The following is a 25904-nucleotide window of genomic DNA, read 5'->3' on the forward strand; positions in this document are numbered from 1 at the left end:
CAATAACCACATGACAACATTTCTTGAGTATGTAAGTTATATCTTACAAATTTTGAAGCTAAAGCATAGACATGACTGGAGAATCTTTATTATGCTTCTTAGAACATCATCATGGAGTGCTAAATAATTGTGACTTGTTAGTATCACAATCATTTTTACTACTTCATTGGCATAAGTGTGAACATACATCTTGATTTTTTTTTACAGAATTGGTGTTATTTAATGACTTTACACCTATACATTTCTGTGATAAATAGTCAACTAGCAAGCGACTTGAAGCCCTTTAGAGAAGGTCTTCCAGCCAGTTGATGTTGATTTTGCACAGTTCATAGCTCCTGTTAAAGTGTAGTGTTTTCCTTATTGAAGTGCTGACAATAGTGATATAAAATTTATAGCCAATATTTACAGAGTTTAAAGTTAAATTAAAGATAATATAAAAACATCAAGATAGATTATTAAATTTGCATAATCAATGAAAAAAATCATACTCAAATTTTACGGTACATAGAAGTTATCCTAAAACCTATTAAGGTAAATGTTTCTAATTGTTAGAATCCTTGAAATAAAGTCAGAATTTAATTTAGGGAAAAGTAAAATTCTAGAGCCCCAATACTAAATTTTTATACTACTTTTCCTGTCGCTTCTTATTTTCTTTCCTCCTTGGTTTTCATAGTCTTGAATTAATATAATTGCTTAGTAAGAAAAAATAGCACTCCGAGGTGTGAACACTTAATCTCTTTTCTAATTTATCACAGTGCCATATTGCTAATACAATACTATAATATTTCTTTAGAAAGAATTTACAGTGGTTCAAATGAACCGTTGAAATATTTTGTGTTTTCTGAATAACAGTTTGATAATGTCTATCCATAAACCACAGTGCTTACTTCCAATCTATCTCTAACTCTCTTCTCAACTTTTCTTCACCACACACACACACACACACACACACACACACACACACACACACACACACACACACAGAGAGAGAGAGAGAGAGAGAGAGAGAGAGAGAGAGAGAGAGAGAGAGAAAGTTGTATCTCAACAATCACATTTTTGCTCTATTTTAAGGATAACTCAGGTCAAGAGGGTGCCGTGTCACAATACTAAGCAGAACTGGCTCTTGCATACACTTTATTTTGTGGCAATTTGCTCTATCATGATCACTTGACATCACTCTTCTGGTACAAGGCGTCTGCTGAATGTTTGAGAAACGGTTGAGATGCAGGAACTCAAAGGCTTTGGCATCTAGGATATGTGTGATAATGAAATCTTGTCAACAGTGCCTAAGTAAGGAAGTAGTGGGGAACCAAGAACCTCTCCAAAAAGGAAAAGGGGAATGAAAGGACCATTTCAAATCTCATTTCTCTAAAAGGCTTTGGTAGCTGAACAAAATACCTAAAATAGACACCACTGGTCAATCAGATTGGCAGTAAATGATGGCAACAGCACTTCAGTCACTTTCTAAAGTGTCACTGGCATGGCTGGAATTTCATAAGCAACACAGGTGAAAACCAGGAGTGACCCAGTTTTGAGTTCAAGTGATACACAGAGAGAGCAGACAAAGGAAGTTTTTTCCACTTTTTCTATTTTCTGTTATGTTATTCTTTTTTATTAGATATTTTCTTTATTTACATTTCAAATGTTATCCCCTTTCCTAGTTTCCCCTCCAAAACTCTCCTATGCCCTCCCTCTCCCCCTGCTCCCCAACCCTCCCACTTTTTAACAATAGTAAGACGTTTGTATCCTCTATTTCTGCACAGCATTAAGAAAAACAAGTTCGCATCATCTCAATAAATCAGATAAAATCATGCCTAAAGGCATAACAAATCTATCTATCTATCTATCTATCTATCTATCTATCTATCTATCTATCTATCTATCTATCTATGCATCTATGTATGCATGTATCTATCTCTGTATCTCTCTGTATATCTATCTATCTATCTATCTATCTATCTATCTATCTATCTATCTATCTATCATCTATCTATCATCTATCTATCTATCTATCTATCTATCTATCTATCTATCTATCATCTATCTATCATCTATCTATCTATCTATCTATCTATCATCTATCTATCTATCTATCTATCTATCTATCATCTATCTACCTATAATTTTTTCTGGGTGATGAAATGTTCTGAAGGAGTAAATTTTCAAAATAACTAACATACATCCATTCACTGGGTGACAATTTTTCTAAAGTCATTGAACACTCCACTGACTTCACCAGTCTTGGCAATGTGGTGAGCCTACTCTATCCTGTTTTTCACAAGAGGGATAACCGCTATTGTCCTGTATTTTTGAGAACAAGTGTCTTGATTCACAGCTAGTTCTGGATGACTGTCTTCACCAATGCCAAATGTCTGGAATGTCAATCAATACAGTACACACACACAGATTTGCTTTTCACCTTAAGTCATCAAAATGTAATGTGCGCTGCGGTAAGAAAGCACAGTGGTGCTTATTGACATCACAGGGGTGCACGTCGGAAATGAAACCGTCAGCACTTCTTGCCACCAGGTCCTACTGAATCAGAATGTTGGCACTATCACAGATGCTTTGTACGCAAGTCAAGAGTGAACTAGAACACAGCAGAAGCACAAGCGGAAGGCTTGCCTGTGATGGACTGTCTTTACCCGACATCATGGTTTCCTTTTATTGCATCTCATTTTCTCCTTTTGATAGTCTTCAGTCCACTCTCATAGAGTTTTTTAAAATTCAATTTTATTTCTTTTACTTATTCAGTTTATATCCTGCTCATTGCCCCCCCCCCACCCCCACCCCTGGATTTCTCCCTTCCACAGTCTATCCTATGTATAGGAAACAATTTTTGGGGTAGTTCATGTCCTAGTTGTTCGGGACCCACAAGAAGATCAGGCTGCACATCTGTTACATATGTGTGAGGAAGCCTAGGTCCAGCCTGTGTGTGTTCTTTGATTGGTGGTTCAGAATCTGAAAGCCCCTGCCTCCCACCCCCATTAAAATACTCTGCGGCTAAGTGTGGTTTAAACAAGCTACTATTTTAATTGTTTCCAAATGCATCTGCTACTAGGCTTGCTTTTGTCTTGAATCAGATGTTTTCAAGACATTAAGTGTCATTATAGACCATACTGTTTTAATCCAATCCCTTCTTTCTGCAAAATAGGAAACAAATCCAGAGAAGTCAAGTGTCTCATTTATCACATTAATAATACATATTCCAGTGTTTTAGGTTCTCTTCCTATAGATCTATATATTCATTGTGTTATTCAATTCCTTCTTCCCTTTTCCTGCATCCTATCTTCTCCCTTCTATGTAAATGGTGCCTAATGGATTAAGTCTAAGTTCCTTCCAACATGTTTTCACTGCCAACACCTTTATTAAAGTTCTGATTTATTACTGGCTTATATTTAGTTGTCTTTGATGTAGGAACAGTGTGTAAACCAGAGTTTGTTTTCCCCCTGCGTTCTTCTGGTTCCCATTTCTGCCTCCACTGACTTTTATACTCAGGTTGGAAGTGACTTTCAAACTCCTTGATCACTGTTGGATTAAACTAGGCGCTCTTTTAACCTTTCAACTCAATCTTTTCTACCTCTATCACTAGCTCTCCTGAGTGGATTTTGTTTTCCAACTGGATCTTTATAGTCACATCTTTGGGGTTAAGAGGAAACAGCCAAACAAACAAACAACTACCACCACCAACAACAAAAGTTCACTGTATACCCTTCCTGTCCCATATTACTGTTAAAAAGTCCTAATGTTAGTTATTGCAGAAGTAGAATTGTTATGAAGCCATAGCTTCTAGTGAAAGAAACATGCTTGAGATCCTTTTCTCAGTATGTATTTCATGAGGTCTCTTCCTGCTTGTAGACTATTAATCTCTTTGCATTGTTTTTCTTGAAACATGTTTAGAAGATAGAGGAACATAGGAGAGGAATTCTTCATTCCCTAATCATATCTATCCCATAAATAAGAAGCTGGCACTGCTGAACTGAAATTCAGTCTAAGGCTTCTCTTAGACATATACTCTGGTGCAGATTCAGTGCTTGTCTCGGGCAGAGACTGCATAAGACTTAAGGTTAAACCTAAACTCATCTGTAACAAGGAAAATTAACGTATCTGGAATCTCAATTGGCAAGAAATCTCTGATCTTTCCTTTCCTTTTCTTTTACTTATTTATCTTATATGTGAGATTACACTGTTGCTGTCTTCAGAAACACCAGAATAGGGCATTGGATCCCATTACAGATGGTTATAAGCAACCATGTGGTTGCTGGGAATTGAACTCAGAACCTCTGGAATAGCCATCAGTGCTCTTAACTGCTGAGCCATCTCTAGCCCCATGAGAAAGACTTCTCCCTGAGGACCTGAGAGTCAAATACAGGTGAAAGAGGATGAAGGGAGGTCTTGGGGAAGAAAAGCAGCAATGGACTCAAGGACATTTCACATTGATAGATTTAAATAATCATAATTAAAAACACAACTGGTTATTTTGTCTTTGAAATTCATGACGCCTGAATCTTAGCTAGTCTCCCAATTGAAAGCTTTCCCTATTTTTAGAGCATGTAGATAAAACTCTTGCAAGACTAGGCAGAAATTCTCTTGCTTCACTGGTAACCTACTTTGAGTCTTAGCCTAGCAGAATAATAACTGAATAAATAAATAAGTAAGCATGTTGTATGCTGTGTTCAGAGAGATAGTATATGAGCAATTCCCTATTTAAAATACCCCAATTTTAATTCAAGTAGTTTTAAAAATATAACCTATACATTTTAAAGTTAAATTTTATGCTCCTAATTTTAATAAAAAATAAGTATTAAAAGATACATGGAAGTTATTTCCTGAAGCAAGCTTTTCACCTATACTTTTAGAAATTCTTTTGGACTAGTTCACTGTCAGAAGCTGACCTTCCTAAATGCCCCTTTTCCAGAAAATTAATTTAGCTGTCGGTATATGTATCCTGCTCCACTGTAAATCGCATTCTACAAAACAATGCAATTACAACAGATGCACACTCTCTATGCTGCACAAGATGAGATTTTACAATGATGCAGAGTGACACATAAGAAAATGTGAAGTGCTTTCTGTGAAACACAAAGGGCCCGGGTTCAGACCTGCAGCACCCAAGTAAAAAGTCAAGGGTAGCAGGGCACGACTTCAATCTCAGCTCTGGAGCCTGGAATATTCCTGAGGCTTCCTGGTCCAGCAACCTAGACCAACATAAACCTTAGTCCTAGGTACAGTTGAGGATCTTTACTTAAAGTAAGATGGGAAGCGATCGAGAAGGCTGTTGATACTGATTTCTGGGCCCATGATCATGGTGCACATATGTGTACACACGCGCATATGAAGGCAGACACACGTCACACACAATGATGTAGAACACACCCTTTCCTTATTAAAAATAAAAAAAAGCAAGTTCAATTCCCCTTAATATGAAGTTTGTCATGCAACCTGCTCCCTTTTTACTGTCATTCTTTCAGGAGAGTGATTGAGTCACGTAAGACTAACACGAAGATACAATTGAAGCTTGTCGAATGTCCATTTGGAAGGTAAAAATATACAGGGCTTTTATCAACCAGTACAATAGTTTTATTCACCGAACAGCAATTCATGTGAAAATTTGGTAAGTGCTACAGCACCTCAAAAAGCTGAGTGCAGTAAGCATGTGCTATGCAGAAAATGCTTTTTAGGAATCAAGCCGAGCTTTAGAAGTATCCATGACGCCGCTAAGCTCCCTATTCAATATAGCGGACTGATGTCTCTCCCAGTAGGACTATCACTGGCATGACAGCTCCGTGGGATGCTGGCTTATGAAGCATGAGAAGATCAAAGCTTTCATCGAAAGACTTTAAATTTAGACGGCTTCAAAGTTACTAAAAATAGATAAACCCTTAATTTTAAGGACTTGTTAAAAGTTCTCCAAATCTCCCCAGTTTTGTACATAATAATTTTCTAATATAAGTTTGACCTTGGTAACAGTCTAGCAGTAGGTAAAAATTCAAGAGAGAAGCCCTTACTTGTCTGATTTTAGAAGGGATTCTTTTAGGCAAATTGATATAATTTGTGCTAATCTATGCAGTCGAGCCCCAGTTTAACACGGCATGGCGTTATTTTGGTTCATTATAATTTTTTGCTTTCTTTAAGTTGCCCTTCTAGGCTATCAAATTAACATTTATCATTAGCATGCTTAGAGATAAATCAATGTTATTTAAAAAAATATAAAGTAGCTCTTTCACTTAAAAATAATCATGTGTGGGTAGCTTCACATTGCTTTACCTAAAATCAAGGTTAGTAAACCCATTAATTCTATTAATATCATAATCCTTCAACAGCATAGGTTAGGTGGACCACAACATCTAGGAAAATGACATAACACTTTACCTACCCATCTTTTCTTCTGATTAGCATGCATGTGTGCATGCGTGTGTGTGCAAGTGTGTGCATGTGCTTGCTCGCACGCGCGCGCGCGCACATGTGTGTGTGTGTGTGTGTGTGTGTGTGTGTGTGTGTGTGTTGCTTTGGCTCAAACCCAATCCATTGTATGCTAGGCATACATTCTTTCACATCCCTGCCTGTTTTTTTGCTTGACTTGACTTGGTCACTTTAATTTTCTTGTTATATGTAATATCTTCTTCCACTCTCTCTCTCACACACCCTCTCTGCCTCCTATGATGCCAAATAACACCCCGAGCCCCAAACACACACATAAGTTGTCATCTTGATCGTCACCTAAAAACTAAGGATTATCTACTGAGATTCTTTTCTCAACTTTAATCTACACTTCCTTTGAAACACTTATTAACAGCACCCTCAAGGCATACCACAAGAGCTTTTCTACCAGGATCAGTGTGTGCCTAAACATGGATGGTAGTGTTTGTACACACCATCCTAGCTGTGCTTCGTGTAGCACTAGAAATACAAAACTTGGTGCTGTCAAAATGCATCTGTTTTTACTTCTATGCCCATATGTGGAGCAGCATCTAGCTAATTTCAATAACTCGAGATTTACTAGGTAAAAACAGAACCATTGGAAACAAAGCATGTAATTGTATTTTAATTTTAGACGATTTCAGAATCTTTTCAAGATTCCCACCCCCTTTAAAGCAGTCATTTCTGGTTTTAATGTTTGTCTGTGGGCTCAGTTAAAAATATTTGTTTTCCTAAGGTGTGAGCAGGTGCCAGTTGACTAACCTGCCAATTGTTTCCTGGCTGAGCAAGGCCTTCTTTATGGGGGCCATAGCCACAACATCTGTTTAGTTCACATGCTTCCATTGAAATCAGATTAGCCTGAGCGCCCGGGGATAATTGCTTCCATGTACAAGTGTCTTAGAGTCTAATGCTCTTCCATCTCCTGCCATCTCTCATCATTGCCTTCACCTGATATTAATAGCTACATCATCTTCAGGTCTTCATGGTAAGAATAGCTATCTGAAAGTCACCTACATAGATTTTGCTTATGAATTTGGCTTGGATATGTACTTTTCAATCTTTGTGTCCAAAGAAAATATATAGACTATTTTGCCTCAGCAGATTGTGTTTTAATATTGATAAGTTACATGATCCATTGACCATTTTGTCATCCCAAATTAGACTAATCTTTTTTTTTTGTTCCAATCTAAGTGTGGCAACTAATTGTACCAATGTGCCGATTATAGATCTTTTCCATTTATTTTCCCAATTTCTATAGAACAAAGTGCATGCATCTAGTAGAAAGACATGTACTTGTTCGGCTTTCCTGATAGTGCTGTTTGAGCATGTTTTTATATGGCTGCTTTTCTTATACAAAATGTGAATTTGATATTTGATGGCTGTTTATTTCCTGAGATTGCATCTGATCAGAGCTGTCTTCCTTGCTGTTTCCAATATCACATGTAACGTATTGGAATGTGGAGGGAACTTTCACATTATTTCGTCAAGTCTCCTCAGTCTTATCTTGAAGTAAGGAGAAAAGAACAAAGGGTGTCACTGAGAGACTCAACAATTCATCACTTAAAATAGTCTTCTGAATGGAACTGAGTTTTGTCAAACAGCAGTCAGGCAGCATGTGGAAAATTATAAAGTGAATAAAATTTATTTCATTTTGTATGTCATCCATCTCATCTTCTTTTGGCTTTATTTAACCTTTGTTTACACGTGTTCTTCTTTCACACGTCCCGCTTGTCCTTCATAAATTATGTTCGCCATTTTGCTTCTGTTCTTGCTGTGTGAGTGTGTGTCTGTGTGTGTGTGTATACTTGTTCATGTATCTTTGTGGGGTTGGTGGTGGGAGCATGTACATTTGTGGGTGTAGTTGTGTATGTTCATGTGTCTTTGTGGCACTGGGCACATGTACATTTGTGTGTGTGTGTGTGTGTGTGTGTGTGTGTGTGTGTGTGTGTAGGCCATTGGATGACCTCAGGTATCATAACTCAGATTCTGAGAACATTTTGAACTAAGGTCTCTCCGTGAGTCTGGAACTTGCCATGTAAGCTGGAGTAGCAGCCCAGCATCCAGGACCCACCCAGCGCTCTCTTCCTCCCCTGCGATGGGGTTTAATGTGTACTCCCACACTTCACTTCTCCTTTTCACATGGGGAGTGGAGATTAAGCTCAGGTTCTCATGCTGTCAAGGCAAATACTTCACTGGCTGTGCCATATCCTCAGGCCCGGCCCCCTGCCCTTTCTAAGTACCATGCCTGGCATGCCATTGGCTTTATCATTTCCTGCAGGGTTCTCTCTCCATCTGCCCGAGCATCACCAAATGTACTCATGGACTCTAGAACCATGTCTGCACTTATTATCCATCCTCTCACTTGGGTGTTCCTGGGCATCGTAAGCTCAACCTAGCATCCCAAGTGAACTAACATTTTATGTTCTTTTATACTTTCCTTCTCCTGTCATCAGTGGGTTTTTCTTTTTAGATTTTCTTGTCCATTACTAAATGTATCTATCTATAGGGCCGAGCAAACAGGGGATGTTGGAATATTCATGGATTTGCCCATCCTGAACAGCTCTAGTAGTGGTAAGTTCAAAGTACTTCTACTATCCTTAACGGATGCCTATCATGTGCTCTGTCATTCTCCTATTATCCCACTAGACTCTGTAATGTCTAACACGTAGTAGGTAGTAAGCAAATATTTTATTGATGAATAAATTAAATAAAAAATGACTAAATGATTAAAGTGTTAGTCCCATCTTCACCCTGTTCACTGTAACACAAGTCACATGATGTGTGCTGGCTCTGCTGCGGTGCCTGCCTGTCTACAAATGGCGTGTCTTCATTCAAGCTAAAGTTTCAATATAGGTTTTTATCTAAGGATAAAATCTTAGATGGACGATTTAATTTATACTCTAACTAGTTTTCTATGAATACCTTTAGATTTACTACCCAAACAATAGAAATGTAATGATTTCCAAAATGATCAATCTAGTTTTTCTTCATCCAGTTAGCTAGCATCTCTCTCTTTTTTTTTAAAAAAAGTATTTCTGTTTTATATTTCATTTATTTATTTATTTATTTATAGATATTTTCTTTATTTACATTTCAAATGTTATCCCCTTTCCTAATTTCCCCTCTGAGAATCCCTTATCGCCTCCCCCATCTGCCTGTTCCCCAACCCACCCACTCCCATTCCTGGTCCTGACATTCCCCTATAATGGGGCATAGAGCCTTCAGGACCAAGGCCTCTCTTCCCATTGACGATCGACTAGATCATCCTCTGCAACATATATAGCTAGCATCTCTTGAAGCTCAGATTTTCCCTCAGGGACTTCAATGCTTTGTTGTGAATAATGACTGACAGAAAAAGAATCTGACCACATACTTTCGCTATAATTCATGAAAAAAATCCAAATAACACTGTTCTATCAATTTTAAGTCATAGCAAGAACAATATAATTAAAATGAGTCACATATTTTAAAATGAAATATAGGCTGAATAAATATAACACTAAAGCTACAGTTTAACTTTAATCTCAGATTTATTGTGATTTATGCCCCCATTCTGGCCTGGTCTCAACCATGTGGTTATATTCAAAATGGGCAAGCTCCTTTGATGATCTTAATGTTACATATTTATCCTGAAAGGCACAAATCATATACTGACAATAATAATGGCTCAGCTTTGACTAAAACACCTTCTCTGTGTTCCATTAGTGCTTACATGAGAATCCACAAACACATTCCTTTATAATGTTAATTAATGCTGGGAAAAAAAAGCAACTAAGCTTTCAGCAAGATTTTCTTAAGTTTTATTAAAACTTCTTTTCAGAATTAGTTTATAGCCATGAAAAAGAATTTGAGAACTTTATTTAAACCAGAAATCTCAGGTATAATTCACTATGTACTGAAGAAGCTAAGGCAATTCTTCTATAGGATCTAAAGATCCAGTTGATCTTTCATATATTGACAATTGGTTCAATACTACCTTTAAGATTTTATAAAGAATAAGAAATAAGCAGGACAAAAGAAAATATAGCTTTATATTTGTTCCATCAAGAAAACCACCTCTGTTGTCTGGAGACATAGGTCAGTAACCAGCTTGCTAGGTCATGGGATTAATCCCTTGCATTGGAAAAAAACAAAACATAAAATGTGAAAAAACCACCTTTCATGTGTAGTTACATGCAATTTTCTTTTTCTTCTATTTTCGAGGTTATCATATAATTAAATCACTTTTCAGGTCCCTTTCCCCTGACCTGGCCTCAAACCCTCTTATATACCAGTCTTGCTCTTTTCAAATTCATGGCCTCCTCTTTAATTAATTTAAATGAAAAAATACCAATTTCTTTCCTATTAAATGAGTTGGTGTATGCATTTCTGCATTCAGTACATTAAGATATACTGCTGTTTTCTTCATTTCATTATTAATTTTTAAGTTGTTCTACAAGGTAATGGGTTTCATTGTATTTTTACACATGCATGTCTCACCCTTTGTCTTAATTTATCTGATGCAATCCAAGCAGAAATTCTGTAAAATGAGAGCACTCCCTGATTCAGAATAACTTTTTGCAAAGATACAATGTAAATTCTGTCTGGGTTATGGAGTTTTTTATAGCATTATTCTTCCTAAAAGAGAAAAAGAAAACCCACTAATTCAGTACTAAATGCCACTTCAATCCACTTATCTTTAAGTATCCTAATGCTTGTTATTATATCTCTAACATGGTAACCTCTAACCAACACTGTAAACATTCCACACAAACACAAAGAGAGTGTAAACTACTGCTTCCATTAGTGAAAGATGAAATTACAGTCATTTCTCATATGGGAAAATGAGTAAAGGTAAGCTATAGGCAATCTAAATCTGGCCTCATCCTCTTTGTGCTAAGATGGTAACATCTAATTATAGATCATAGGCTACTGTCATAGATTTAGTTTTGAAGGTTGGAAATCAACAGTTTTTAGTGTTGTATGTAAATTCTAAAAACTAGTATCATTTGCATTTCTGGTCTTGTCCAGCAAACAGAATTCAGCAATTTTGCCTTCACTTTTTGGATAAAAGACACATACCACTTTTCTCTCTCACAGCTGCTGATGCTTCCTACAGTTATAAATAGTCTTAGCAGAAGAAGAAAGAAAACATCCCGAATCTCTCATGCCTCAAGGTTGTGCTGCTTCAGGCTCCCTGGAGGGTCGAGAGAGGGCAGAAGAGGAGCGATGCATTGCCATGGTCTGAGCACAGACTCATCCATCAGACCACTGGGCTTTGCTCTCCTGTGCCTTCTTTGCACTAGAGTGGAAACAAGGGAAAGAACACCCAAAAAGCAATTCTGTTGAATTACTTTGTAAAACTGAGGTAATAAATGGCATAGCTTGTCTCTCTAGTCAGCACTTTCCAACACGAATACATCGTGCCTAGGAAATACATTTTATGTGAAATTTTATTTCACACACACAAGGGGTTTAAATACCAGCCTATAAAAGTGAAATAAGAAAATGAAGAAAACACCTAAAGTCAAGCTTTATCCTGTGCACGGGCAACAGTTCTTACCCTGACAAAGTTTTTTTCTATTATATATTAGCCTAGCATGGCCTTTAAGAATCTCAGATGACTGTCTGCTGAAGCTTGGCTCAGGGAGGATTTGGATCTGAGCGCTGTGATTTTCTGTTAGGTCAAAGGCTCATAATCCTACTCTTGTCCAAACCACATCTTCAGACCCATTTCTGATTTCACAACATACACACATTCTCTCTCTCTCTCTCTCTCTCTCTCTCTCTCTCTCTCTCTCTCTCTCACACGCACGCACACGCACATGCACACACACACACATCTCAATTCATTTTATTTTAAAAACATAGAGAAAAATTGACCTCAAAGCATTTTAAGAGCGTGAGCATAGCATAAAACGTTCTAACATGAATGTTTTGGAATCTGAAAGTGATGGTAGAGAGGAATGCATAGATAGAATAATGCCTGAACATTTCCTCAATTGGGAGAAGGACATAATTTTGCTGCCTTAAGAAATATAACCAACCTATGCCAGGTATTGTGGCTCATGTTTTCATTTCAACACTTGAAAGGCAGAGGCATGCAGATCTTTGATTTTAAGGCCAGTCTGGTGTACGGAGTGAGTTCAGCCCAGGACAACCTGAAATCCAGAAAACCCAGGCATTTAACATACAATGTGAGAACTAGAAACTTCATTATCAAACATTTTAAAGACAAGGAGAAAACATCTTCAACTAAGCAAGAGGCAATTGATTCGTTGCTTGAAGGAGAACAATGAGTCATATGACTTCTGATTTCTAATTAGAAACAACTGGTGCAAGAAGACAGACAATCAGCATCCTTAAAATATTGAAAGGAAGAAAGTCATTTCAGACAGAATTAAATAGAGAGCAAAAATATTCTATAGAATTAAAGGCTACCAGTTCTCCTTTCTGAGGAGAACTATTAGCAAATAAGCTACAACTTCAGAAGACAATGGCAGGCATTAGAAAAGGTAGTTAAGAGGTTGACTATAAAAGGTACTTCTTTTTGATGCCTATATATGAAATTGAAACCTTTTAGATGTGGGGCATAAAACTTAATAGACATTCAATATTCATGTAATTTTCTTTAATTTAGACACTCAGTAAATGGACACTAAGTAAATGGACGTAAGTAAAAGGGTTCCCAGGATCCTACTTGGTCAACTCAAGGGACAGTGATGTCACTTACTGAGTTGGAGAAGATGGAAAAATAAAGACTTGCAAAAGGGGGAAGAGGGCTTATCTGAGTGTGTGAGACATTCATAGGAACAGACTAGGTGTACAACTCAATATACAGATGTGGGTGTTAGAGAGATTCTTTGATACAGAGGTATATGTTTGGAAATAATTGGAAAAATCTACAGAAGCCAAGTTTGTGAATGTAAATGCCTAGAAAAGAACAGTATCAAAATATGTCATGTGATACATAATATTCAGGACCTCGAAAGGACAGTTTCCCAAGAAGGTCCATGATATCCAGAATTGCTTCCCATGCAGTTACTACATTTCCATTTGGGTACATGATATCTAGGCCTGCTTCCAATGTGGGTACATGATATACAGGACTTTTAACGCTACTGATACAAAGAACGTGGCTGTTTCAAAATTAGATATTTAAGGGTGACTGGCAAAGGAAGCTATGGATAAGAGATGACCCCATTTTGTTGCAGGCAAAAATACAGGCATCAATGGAAAAGCTCAACAATCAGTCATTTGTAATCCACAGAGAAATCCTGAAAAGCAAAGATGGAGGAAAAGTGTCAATGGCTTGAAGAGACCAGTGCTGATGGTCTTGGGAAGGGCTAAAAGTTGACAAAAGCAGATTCAAGTAGTAGGGAGTGCAATCATGATAGACTTCATACTTATTAAATTGGAGGCCCTGAGTTCACCTCTGAGCACAAAAAGAAACAGAAACATGCAAATGAACAAAAACCCTTCAAGATGACGTATGTATGGAAACTAAAGATATGGAAGCCATGATTCTAGATGGCTGACAACATGGTGTCTGACCTGAAGAAAAGGTAGATGTGAGGAGTGTGGTGTGAAGGAAGGCTGTGGGACTAGTTTCATGGCAGTTACCTCCAAGAAGGATGACGCAGCCTGGATCCTGTTTAGAGGGTGAGGGTGCAGAGAAACAAGGACTGTGGAAAGTTTGACTTATTTCACCTTCAAGTTCATCCAATAAAAAAAAACATTTTTAGCAAAAGTACTTTCCCCTTAAATCTACATGAACAAATGTTGTGCTGAGCAGGACATTTAAAAGTAGCTATCCTTAATCCTGAAGAACTTTATTACCAAATTATGTGTATGATGAAGTCTTCCATATTTACAACTTATGCCTCAGTTAGCGACGAGTTATGGATATATTTTTATCCAACTCAGCAAAGGCCTTTACAAAAATAATCTAAACTTAGCTTGAAAGTCATTTACAGCAAGTACCCGGCAGAAATGGGTGAACAGAAAACATATTGCAATTTACTATTTATTTTTGCAAACTTACCTGAATGATTTCATTTCAGAAAAGGCAGATTTTTTGTTGTTGTTGTTGTTGTAAATCTCATTTAAATTTTGCCAGTATATAAACATAAGTCACCTGAAGGGTGTTATTTAGTTATCTGTAACATTTCAAATGTACTATTTCAGTAAACTATAAAGACAAACATCAAAAGACTTTGTTTGATGGTTGAAATTAAAGCCCAGGCTTCAAAACAACCACCCTGCCCATGTAAGCAAATGCCTTCCAAGAGGCAGGTAGGTGATGCTGCTGTACCTTGTGGGCTTACAGCCACAGCAAGAACTAGGGAGGAGATTGTGGCTAAGCTTGTAAGAACATCACAGAACTTTCTGAGATGAGATGAATGCACCAACTGCATCTTAGCCATTGAATGGCTAGAAAGTCATATATCATTGTCTATAATTCATTTGCTGTGGGAATGTTCTTTATGTTGACAGATGGATACATGAACTGGCTGGAACCACTAAAGCATTTAACATGTAACTAACTAACTCACTCACTAACTAACTAACTAACTAAACCTGGGAAGCCTAATGCGACTCAAAAACAGTAATATATTTTTTTAAGTGAGAGGCCTTTTGCCCTATTTTTTTCTTTTACTGAAAATAAAGCTTTTTCCAGACAAAATGTATACTGATTTCAGTTTCCAAACTTTTTACTCCTCCCATTTCTTCCTACCTCCCATTCCACTGGGTCTAATCCCTTTCTGTCTTCTGTTACAAAACAAACAGGCTTCTAAGGGATTATGATATAATATAATTAATATGCTATAATATAACATAATTAATATGATACAATGATGAAACCCATAGTTCAGACCCATGAAGACCTGTGCAAGGCCTTGTGCATGTTGTCTTGGCCTCTGGGAGTCAATATGAGCTTTGAACACATTGAGTGAGAAGATCTCCTTGAGCCCCTATGGCTTTTATTTTCTTGCTGCCTTCCCTTCAGTGGAGTTCTCAGAATCCTGAGGGGAGAGATTTGATGGATGCATCCCATTTAGGGCTGAATGTTCCAAGCTCCCTCAGTCCCTGCACATTGCCTGTGCGTCTCTGTATTGGTTCCCATCTGCTGCAGGAGGAAGCTTCTCTGATAATGGCTGAGCAAGGGGCTGATCTATGGGTATATCAGAATGTCATTAGGAGTCATTTCATTGCGATAAAATAGCATATTTTAAAAATATTTGTATGTTTATGATAAGTGTGTGTGTGTGTGTACGTGCGTGTGTGCGTACGCGCATGCTTATGTGTGACTGGGTACACACACACACACACACACACACAGACACACACACAAATGTCACAGCGCTCTTGTGCAGGTTAGCAGACAGCATCTGGTGTCCATCCTGCATTATTTTAGAAGGGGACTCTTTGTTGTTCTTTGCTTGAAACACTGGCTGCTGCATGAGCTTCTGTAGGAATTCTTCTGTCTGCTAATCCCATCTTGTTGTTACATCCCTGGGCCTACAGATGCATGTTGCTGGACCTAGCTTGATGAGGGTTCTGGATATCCAACCTCAAGTCCTTGCACTTATACAGCAGTGGACCACTAAGCCATCTCCCCGGCTTTAAAACAGTAATTCTTATAGCTAAATTATAGTGAGGGGTTCTAAAAATAATATTTTAATGCCTGTTTATCCATTGTCAATGCTTTCAAAATTCTTATCAATGTAGTTAATGTACCTCATATGTTCAGAAATATGAATCTCTTATGGATGTGAGATGGTTAACGCTGCTTCTCTCTTCTTCTCTTACCTCCCCACCTCTTCACAAGAAAAGGACGACATCTGCAAATATTCATTTGTCATTGAAAGCAGGGTTTCTTAGCAAATTAAGCCAATTATAAATGAAGTTACATACGGTAGCTGTAAATCTCTTCAGTATTATCCTCTTGTTCCAGGAACAGTTAAATCAGCCTTAACATCCTCCCATGTAACCAGAGAAATACATTAGTAGAAGATTTTCCACATAATACCTCCATCCAGTGCAAGAATGGTTTTGTTCAACGAGCCCATGCACAAATGCAGGGAGCTGTCTCACGCATACCACAGAGAGGAGTTGGCATGCACAGTGCATGCCAGCCAGTCTGTTCAGTGCCTAATTACATCTTTAATTCAAATGTATGGGGGGGGGTTGGTAACAGAAAAGCATCAAGATTCTTGTAACAAAGTCTACATAATCTATTTGATGTTGTTGGAAAAACAGCACATGCCGTGGGTAATTGCCAAAACCCCGAAGGATAGTTTCCCAATTACTGACAGTGTAACTAAATGCTCCCAAACCTATAGGTACTGATAGGTCCACAGGTATATAGTCAAGAGGATGGAGTTATTAGTTATCTAGCCACTGTCCTTTAAAAGTGTCATTTTAAACTTGACCAAAATATTTGGAATAATTGAATGCAGTAGAGATTTATGATGGAAAATGTCTTAGTGTTCTATTGTTCTGGAAAGACACCATGACCACAGCAATTCTTATAGAAGAAAGCATTTATCTGGGGCTTGTTTACAGTTTCAGAAATTTAGCCCATTGTTATCATGGCGAGATCCTGGTAGTACACAGACAAACATGGTGCTAGGGAAGTAGCTGAGAATTCTATATCTGGATCCATAGGCAGCATGAAGAGAATGGCTCTGGGCTTGGAATGGGTTTTTAAAAACCTCAAAGTCCACACCCAGTGACACACTTCCTCCTATTCCTTTCAAACAGTGTTACTCCCTGGTGACCATTTATTCCTGTCTATGAGCCTATGAGGCCATTCTTATTCAAACCATCACAATCAACATAGCTTTGAAAATCTTGTTATGTCTCATTACAAAAAATCTCACATTTAGTGGCTTAGCTGCATTAAATGTCTTTCTAGAACTCCTATTTAAAGCCAGCTTGGTGGTACATGCCTTTAGTTCTAGCACTCGAGGCAGAGGCAGAGGCAGAGGCAGAGGCAGAGGCAGAGGCAGAGGCAGAGGCAGAGGCAGAGGCAGAGGCAGAGGCAGAGGCAGAGAGGCAGAGGCAGAGAGGCAGAGGCAGAGAGGCAGAGGCAGAGAGGCAGAGGCAGAGAGGCAGAGGCAGAGAGGCAGAGGCAGAGAGGCAGAGGCAGAGAGGCAGAGGCAGAGAGGCAGAGGCAGAGAGGCAGAGGCAGAGAGGCAGAGTTGTTTTTCTTCACGAATACAGTTATTTTACAAAAGAGCACAAAGTGAATCATTCTGTTAACCATGGAGAAATGCCTCACGTCAGCTCGCAGGCGATCAGCTCAACCTAACAGCCCAGATATGATGATTCTACAATGAAGTAGCCTGCATGCAGAAGTTCTACACATCACTATGCTTTCCTTCCTAAGGTTGACTCGCTTCCCTTTGACCTCCTCTCTGTTTGCTGATCTTGTCACAAGAGAGAAATCAGGATTTTTACAGCCAAGAGGTCCTTTAAAAATGCTGCTTTTCCTGTCTATAAATTTCATTTTTCTCTGATTTTTTTCCTGTTCTGTTAGCAAACCTAATTAGCAAAATTAGATTTAATCCCAGCCTTCCATACTGTACCATAAAGAATCTTATTCCTTGCACTATCAAATTCATCTCTTTCTAAATAACAAGTCCATTCAAGCAATATTCTAATTTTAAAAAATCACAAATCAATAAACTGCTTACATGTGGAAGCAAGAACAGCTCACATATGTGCCTGTGGTTCTTTCCCTTACATTCTCTGTCGGACAATTAAAAGTTTCTTGCCAGGAAAGTAATATAGCGTAAAATTAAATGAAACCTTTCAAACAGCAACTTTTTGGTTGAAAAAAAAAATCTCCGTACAATAGTACATTCTAAAATTTTCAGAGATTGGGATGCTCTGGCCATCGAATTTTCTCATGAGCTTAAGGCACACAAAAGAAAAACAAATAGCATAGTTTCAATTTAATTCTTTTAAAAAAATCTTTTGAAAATAATTTAGTCTTTTTCTTGGTATATGAAGCAGAATCTATAAAAGAGAGCAGCTATTCCTGAAGAGAAAAACGGTCTGAGTCAGAATCATCATTATTAGCAAGACATTTACTGTAGAGTTTGGGGGATGGTGGGATGCATTTGTATTTATATATTCAACCCTCTAAATAAACTCTATTTATTACTTGATTTCTTGTGTAATTTTTCTCTTGGCTTAAAATCTGACGAAAGGAGACGACAGCAAATGTACTCAGAAAGCCTGCATACTAACCTTATAGGTAACAAATAACTTCCAGTTAGCAAGAGAGGAGGTATTTTGATCATAAACACTAATCATTTATTTTCTAACTTACAGTGAGAGACGCTTTCTGTATTAATTAAGCCATCTCTTGATACATAGGTAGAACACACTGCACACACAAAAAAAATTCATTTACCGCCTGGCAAATACAGAAGTGGATGCTCACAGTCATCTATTGGATGGAACACAGGGCCCCCAATGGAGGAGCTAGAGAAAGTACCCAAGTAGCTGAAGGGGTCTGCAATCCTATAGGTGGAACAACAATATGAACTCATCAGTACCCCCCCCCCCCCCCCGGGGCTCTTGTCTCTAGTTGTATATGCAGCAAAGGATGGCCTAGTAGGCCATTAATTGGAGGAGAGGCCCTTGGTCTTGCGAAGATTATATGCCCCAGTACAGGGAAATGCCAGGGCCAGGAAGCAGGAGTGGGTGAGTTGGGGAGCAGGGCAGGGGTGGGTATAGGGGACTTTTGGGATAGCATTTGAAATGTAAATGAAGAGAATATCTAATAAAAAATTGTTTTTGAAAAAAATTCTATTTACCATGAGCAACCGTTTGAGCTATCAATTCATTAATCGCAAAGGAAAAAAAAAAAAAAACTCAGGTGTGAGTTGTCCTTTAAGGGCTTCTGTGTGGAAGGCTTAGTTTGCAGAGTGGTGGTGATGTAACTGGACTTTTAAGAGCCTAGAGGGAGGCCTTTGAGTTATGGAGAATGCCTTCTTCTGGGATCCTGTGTTAGCCCCTGTGAGAACTACTGTGAATGATACCCCCAGCTTGAGTGCTGAGTTATTCTTACACTTCCTACTCTGCAGTGTGGTCTGGATTCCCACAAACGCTCCCACCAGTGTGGTGCTATTTTTCGTAATGTACTTGTTATAAGACAATACCAGTTACATGCCCTAGAATTCCCACAATCATAAGCTAAATTAAAGTCCTTTCTTTATAAAGTAGCCTGCTTCAAGGCTTCCACTGAAGTGATGAAAAATGGGCTCACACACAAGAGCGGGACGAGAAATTCAGAGGACATTTTTACAGTAAGAGGGCTTATGCTGTTTCTCGATCTAGAATGCATGAAAGATGAATCTCTATCTCCAAGGAGAGGTAAGAGAAGCTGCATACTCATAGAGATTTTCAGGGTTTTTGGTAGTAATATTTGTGACCCACTGTGTATTAAACATTTGAATTTCTGATAATACTTCTAAAATGTTAGATGGCAACTGCAAAGTGGAATTTACAATTTAAATAAAAACTGCAGAACAGAGTTTTAAAATCACTCTCTGAGCATTTGTCACACAGCAACCGTAAAATATATGTGACTTACTACATGCATGTATGATATATCATGTCCATGTTATTATTATTACTCATTGTCCCTTAAGAAATAAGAATCATTATTTGTAGATGTATATAAAAAATGAGTTCAAAAAGGACAAGTTTGGTAGAGAGTTTGTTACAATATGAGACGAAGATCACTCAGAAAATCAACTAAATGGTTGCTTCTATTTTTCTTTTAACCATCTGGCAACATTTTTTTCATTCAATATAGTAATGGAAGTATTGACTAAAATATTGAGATGACAATAAAGGAGATAAAGATATATCAGGAAAGAGTCCAATATCTTTATGTAGAGATGATATGATTTATCCACATTAGACCCTACACAGATGTCATAGAAACTATCAGAACTGATAAACACTTTCAGCAAAGTGTCAGGACGCAAAATTAACATTCGCACATCAATAGCCTTCTAATTCACCAACAGCAAGCATGATGAGAAAGAAATAAGGAAACAACCTCTTTCACTTTTGAGAAGGAGCAAAACCCTTGGAATAAATCTAACTAGGGAAGTTACAAGATCTTTAACTATGAAACCTATAATACACTCAAGGAGCTAACAAAGGTGTGAAGACCAAAGGCCTCTCATCATGTAGTGAAACAAAGAATACTGAGAACATGGCCATGGGACCCAAAAGCTATCTACAGATTCAACATGATTCCCACCAAGTTTCCAATGCCTTTCTTCACAGGATTAGAAAAGGAGAATCCTAATATTCATTTGGAAGCACACAAGATCATGGATAGTCAATGCAATCCTGTGGGAGGAAAAGTTGACTCAGTTGGTAATAGCACTTGCCCTAGAAACTGAGGACTAAACTTCTAGGCCTGGAATTCCCATAAGATGTGTTCTGATGTACACTCTCCCACAGGCATGCATATGCTTCTTGCTCAAAGTGACAATAAATAAAATTTAAAATTGAAAGAAGAAAATGGCGAAGCTACCACCAAACACATTTCAAGTTAGTTAGACAACAGAGATATAGTATTAATTAAAAAAAATAAACACAGTACTGAAACAAAAACAGGTATGTAGAACCATTGAACAAAAGACACCCACATAAACTCACACAGTTCCAACTAGGTGAGTGCTTTGACAATGATGCCAAAATACATTTTGGAAAAGAGACGGCCTCTTTATAAAGTGGTGCTGGGAAATTTGGATACCTACATGCAGAAGAAGGAAGCCACTGTGTTGGGAAATCTGCACGCGTTCATGTTAAAGAGGGAAAGCGGAGCACTGCACTTTCTTTTTTTTTTTTTTTTTCCATTTTTTATTAGGTATTTAACTCATTTACATTTCCAATGCTATACCAAAAGTCCCCCATATCCATCCACCCCCACTCCCCTGCCCACCCACTCCCCCTTTTTGGCCCTGGTATTCCCCTGTACTGGGGCATATAAAGTTTGCAAGTCCAATGGGCCTCTCTTTCCAGTGATGGCCGACTAGGCCATCTTTTGATATATATGCAGCTAGAGTCAAGAGCTCCGGGGTACTGGTTAGCTCATAATGTTGTTCCACCTATAGGGTTGCAGATCCCTTTAGCTCCTTGGCTACTTTCTCTAGCTCCTCCATTGGGAGCCCTATGATCCATCCATTAGCTGACTGTGAGCATCCACTTCTGTGTTTGCTGGGCCCCGGCATAGTCTCACAAGAGACAGCTACATCTGCGTCCTTTCAATAAAATCTTGCTAGTGTATGCAATGGTGTCAGCGTTTGGATGCTGATTATGGGGTGGATCCCTGGCTATGGCAGTCTCTACATGGTCCATCCTTTCATCTCAGCTCCAAACTCCGTCTCTGTAACTCCTTCCATGGGTGTTTTGTTCCCAAATCTAAGGAGGGGCATAGTGTCCACACTTCAGTCTTCATTCTCCTTGAGTTTCATGTGTTTAGCAAATTATATCTTATATCTTGGGTATCCTAGGTTTGGGGCTAATATCCACTTATCAGTGAATACATATTGTGTGAGTTTCTTTGTGAATGTGTTACCTCACTCAGGATGATGCCCTCCAGGTCCATCCATTTGGCTAGGAATTTCATAAATTCATTCTTTTTAATAGCTGAGTAGTACTCCATTGTGTAGATGTACCACATTTTCTGTATCCATTCCTCTGTTGAGGGGCATCTAGGTTCCTTCCAGCTTCTGGCTATTATAAATAAGGCTGCTATGAACATAGTGGAGCATGTGTCCTTCTTACCTGTTGGGGCATCTTCTGGATATATGCCCAGGAGAGGTATTGCTGGATCCTCCGGTAGTACTATGTCCAGTTTTCTGAGGAACCGCCAGACTGATTTCCAGAGTGGTTGTACAAGCCTGCACTCCCACCAACAATGGAGGAGTGTTCCTCTTTCTCCACATCCTCGCCAGCATCTGCTGTCACCTGAATTTTTGATCTTAGCCATTCTGACTGGTGTGAGGTGGAATCTCAGGGTTGTTTTGATTTGCATTTCCCTGATGATTAAGGATGTTGAACATTTTTTCAAGTGCTTCTCTGCCATTCGGTATTCCTCAGGTGAGAATTCTTTGTTCAGTTCTGAGCCCCATTTTTTAATGGGGTTATTTGATTTTCTGAAGTCCACCTTCTTGAGTTCTTTATATATGTTGGATATTAGTCCCCTATCTGATTTAGGATAGGTAAAGATCCTTTCCCAATCTGTTGGTGGTCTTTTTGTCTTATTGACGGTGTCTTTTGCCTTGCAGAAACTTTGGAGTTTCATTAGGTCCCATTTGTCGATTCTCGATCTTACAGCACAAGCCATTGCTGTTCTGTTCAGGAATTTTTCCCCTGTGCCCATATCTTCAAGGCTTTTCCCCACTTTCTCCTCTATAAGTTTCAGTGTCTCTGGTTTTATGTGAAGTTCCTTGATCCACTTAGATTTGACCTTAGTACAAGGAGATAAGTATGGATCGATTCGCATTCTTCTACACGATAACAACCAGTTAGCACTGCACTTTCTGATGACTGTCAACTACTTGCTTTGCTTTCTTTCTAGTGCAGTCAAGTTGTGTAAATAAAAGTAATGCCCTAGTGTCAATGGTTTACAAAACAGAATAGGGAATCCTGTGCAGGTGTAGAGAAAGACCTAAAGCCCTGAGAAGGGGAGTCTGAGAAGAGGTGGGGTAAATGCTAAATATGAGTGATGCCAATCTACAGGATTCTGAACTATCCAGAAAAAAAATAATTCAGCTCAGAACACAAAATTCAGTTGTGACCCACAATGGTAGGGGTAAATATGGAATTGTGACAAAACATGCACACACCACACACACACACACACACACACACACACACACACACACACACATTGTTTGAATAAAAATAATACAATCCAATGTTTGTTCAGTGACTCACAAAATCTAGTATATAATTCACAATTGCTTCACGAGGGATAAAAAAAGCATTGCTACTCAAATCTGTAGTGAGGAAAATGACCTAAGGAGACCATCTTTCCTGGGATGCAGATGTGCAAAGCAAGCAATGATTTTAAAGCACTTCTATAGTGACACTTAGGACAAGAAAGTTTATATTCAAAATGACTGAAAAGATGATGTCGGAAAAATTTAAAAAAACAAAAAACAAATAGAATCCTAACACTGAAAATACAATGTCAAATGTTTAATGGTTTTCAGTAACATTTGTCCCAGTAAACATTAATATATCTAGATAAAGCAGCTTCACATTTTAAATACAGATATGTCATGAAATTAAACTGATCATTGTTTTTACATACTTTAGATTTGTCATTATTTATGGACCCTTTCAAGTACAGTGATAAGGATTTTTTTTTTTCTTAGAAAGGTAAGAGAGATGACCTGGTAAATCATACATGAATTGGTGAGGTGTTTTATTTTATTTATTTATTGTTTTATGCTGGAAGGCTGAAAAATGGTGCTTATTTTCGAATTTTTCCATGACATCTAAGATGATGGATGATAGCCAAAGTTTCAGATGCAATCTGAGTTCAAGAAAATAAAACATAAGACTGACTATAATTCTCTGGAAAGGTATGAAGCAATAAAAACCATTCATTGGATCAAAGTGTGACTCTGAACTCAACCAATGAACCAGTGGCTGACCAGATGAACTCCTTTCTAGCTATATTAAATGGAAAATTGGAAGGCATTTTTAGTATCATTTCAAACACTTTATAACATAATGTGGTGCCAGGAAAGGATGGTAGAAAAATACAAAAAAAAAAAAAAATCTGGCTAAACTTTCTGACCTAACTTCAGGCCCATGCTCAGTTTGAATCAGACCTTCTCTTTTTCCATTTGTTCTCACACACTGCATACATAATTCAGTGATAAAATTAGTGTGTCCACCACTGTTGCTCAAGCCTGAATCTCCTACCATACGTAAACTACTTGTGATCTAAGATTACACATTACCACTATTTTTTTTTTCAGTCAGTAAGCATTAAAGAGATCCCTTAAAAGTGTTTGCTAAGCCCCCATCATCCCAGCAATACTGAACGGGAATGATGAAATGCAAAGAAAGAACTTGTCTAGGATCTCCAGGGTAGCAATACCAATGATGTGTAGCAATAGGTGTTGCAATGATACTCAGAAAAGTGAGAAACTTCATTTCAATAGTTTATGACATCAATTTTAATTGCTCTTGCCACACCAAAATACATACTTTCTCTTCAGAGTGTTTGAAGAGTCAAGTGAGACTAAAGTTATAGAAACCACATCTAATTACTCCTGACAAATTTAAATCAAAGGATGGGGAGGAGAGCCATGAAGCAGTGTTGTGTAGATATTTGTTACATGTCTGTTAAAATTATGGACATGCAATAGTAGCAGATGCCTGCACACCACGCTGACCCAGAACTCTACTAAGGAGCTGTTGATTGTTAATGATTGCTATTGTGGAGATGTCATTTTCCTCGATCGTGTACAAGAAGGGCATTGATGGGAAAGGAAAGGTGATAACAGAATTCAAAGTGAGTCAATACTGCCATGATAAAACTGTCAAAAGGAGGAAGAGGAGGGGGAGGAGGGGGAGATGTGTCACAAAAATGTAGGAATCAAATTAAGAATGTCACCTCCTTAATCATCAGGGAAATGCAAATCAAAACAACCCTGAGATTCCACCTCACACCAGTCAGAATGGCTAAGATCAAAAATTCAGGTGACAGCAGATGCTGGCGTGGATGTGGAGAAAGAGGAACACTCCTCCATTGTTGGTGGGATTGCAGGCTTGTACAACCACTCTGGAAATCAGTCTGGCGGTTCCTCAGAAAACTGGATATAGTACTACCGGAGGATCCAGCAATACCTCTCCTGGGCATATATCCAGAAGATGCCCCAACTGGTAAGAAGGACACATGCTCCACTATGTTCATAGCAGCCTTATTTATAATAGCCAGAAGCTGGAAGGAACCTAGATGCCCCTCAACAGAGGAATGGATACAGAAAATGTGGTACATCTACACAATGGAGTACTACTCAGCTATTAAAAAGAATGAATTTATGAAATTCCTAGCCAAATGGATGGACCTGGAGGGCATCATCCTGAGTGAGGTAACACATTCACAAAGGAACTCACACAATATGTACTCACTGATAAGTGGATATTAGCCCCAAACCTAGGATATCCAAGATATAAGATACAATTTCCTAAACACATGAAACTCAAGAAAAATGAAGACTGAAGTGTGGACACTATGCCCCTCCTTAGAAGTGGGAACAAAACACCCTTGGAAGGAGGTACAGAGACAAAGTTTGGAGCTGAGATAAAAAGATGGACCATGTAGAGACTGCCATATCCGGGGATCCATCCCATAATCAGCTTCCAAATGCTGACACCATTGCATACACTAGCAAGATTATGCTGAAAGGACCCTGATATAGCTGTCTCTTGTCAGAGTA

General features: G+C 38.3%; 1 protein-coding gene and 1 long non-coding RNA gene across 3 annotated transcripts in view; both read right to left on the reverse strand.

Moving 5' to 3' along the window:
- Positions 1-25904, reverse strand: part of Alcam (activated leukocyte cell adhesion molecule) — a 204086-nt gene that overhangs the window by 98612 nt on the left and 79570 nt on the right. The gene's annotated exons all lie outside the window — the stretch shown is intronic.
- Positions 195-25155, reverse strand: Gm41461. Its single transcript, XR_876105.3, has 2 exons — positions 12447-25155; positions 195-11701 (listed from the first exon to the last, which is right to left on the reverse strand). It is a non-coding gene; the product is annotated as a predicted gene, 41461 (long non-coding RNA).

Source organism: Mus musculus, chromosome 16 (genome assembly GCF_000001635.26).
Source record: "Mus musculus strain C57BL/6J chromosome 16, GRCm38.p6 C57BL/6J".
In the NCBI taxonomy this organism is placed as follows: Eukaryota; Metazoa; Chordata; class Mammalia; order Rodentia; family Muridae; genus Mus; species Mus musculus.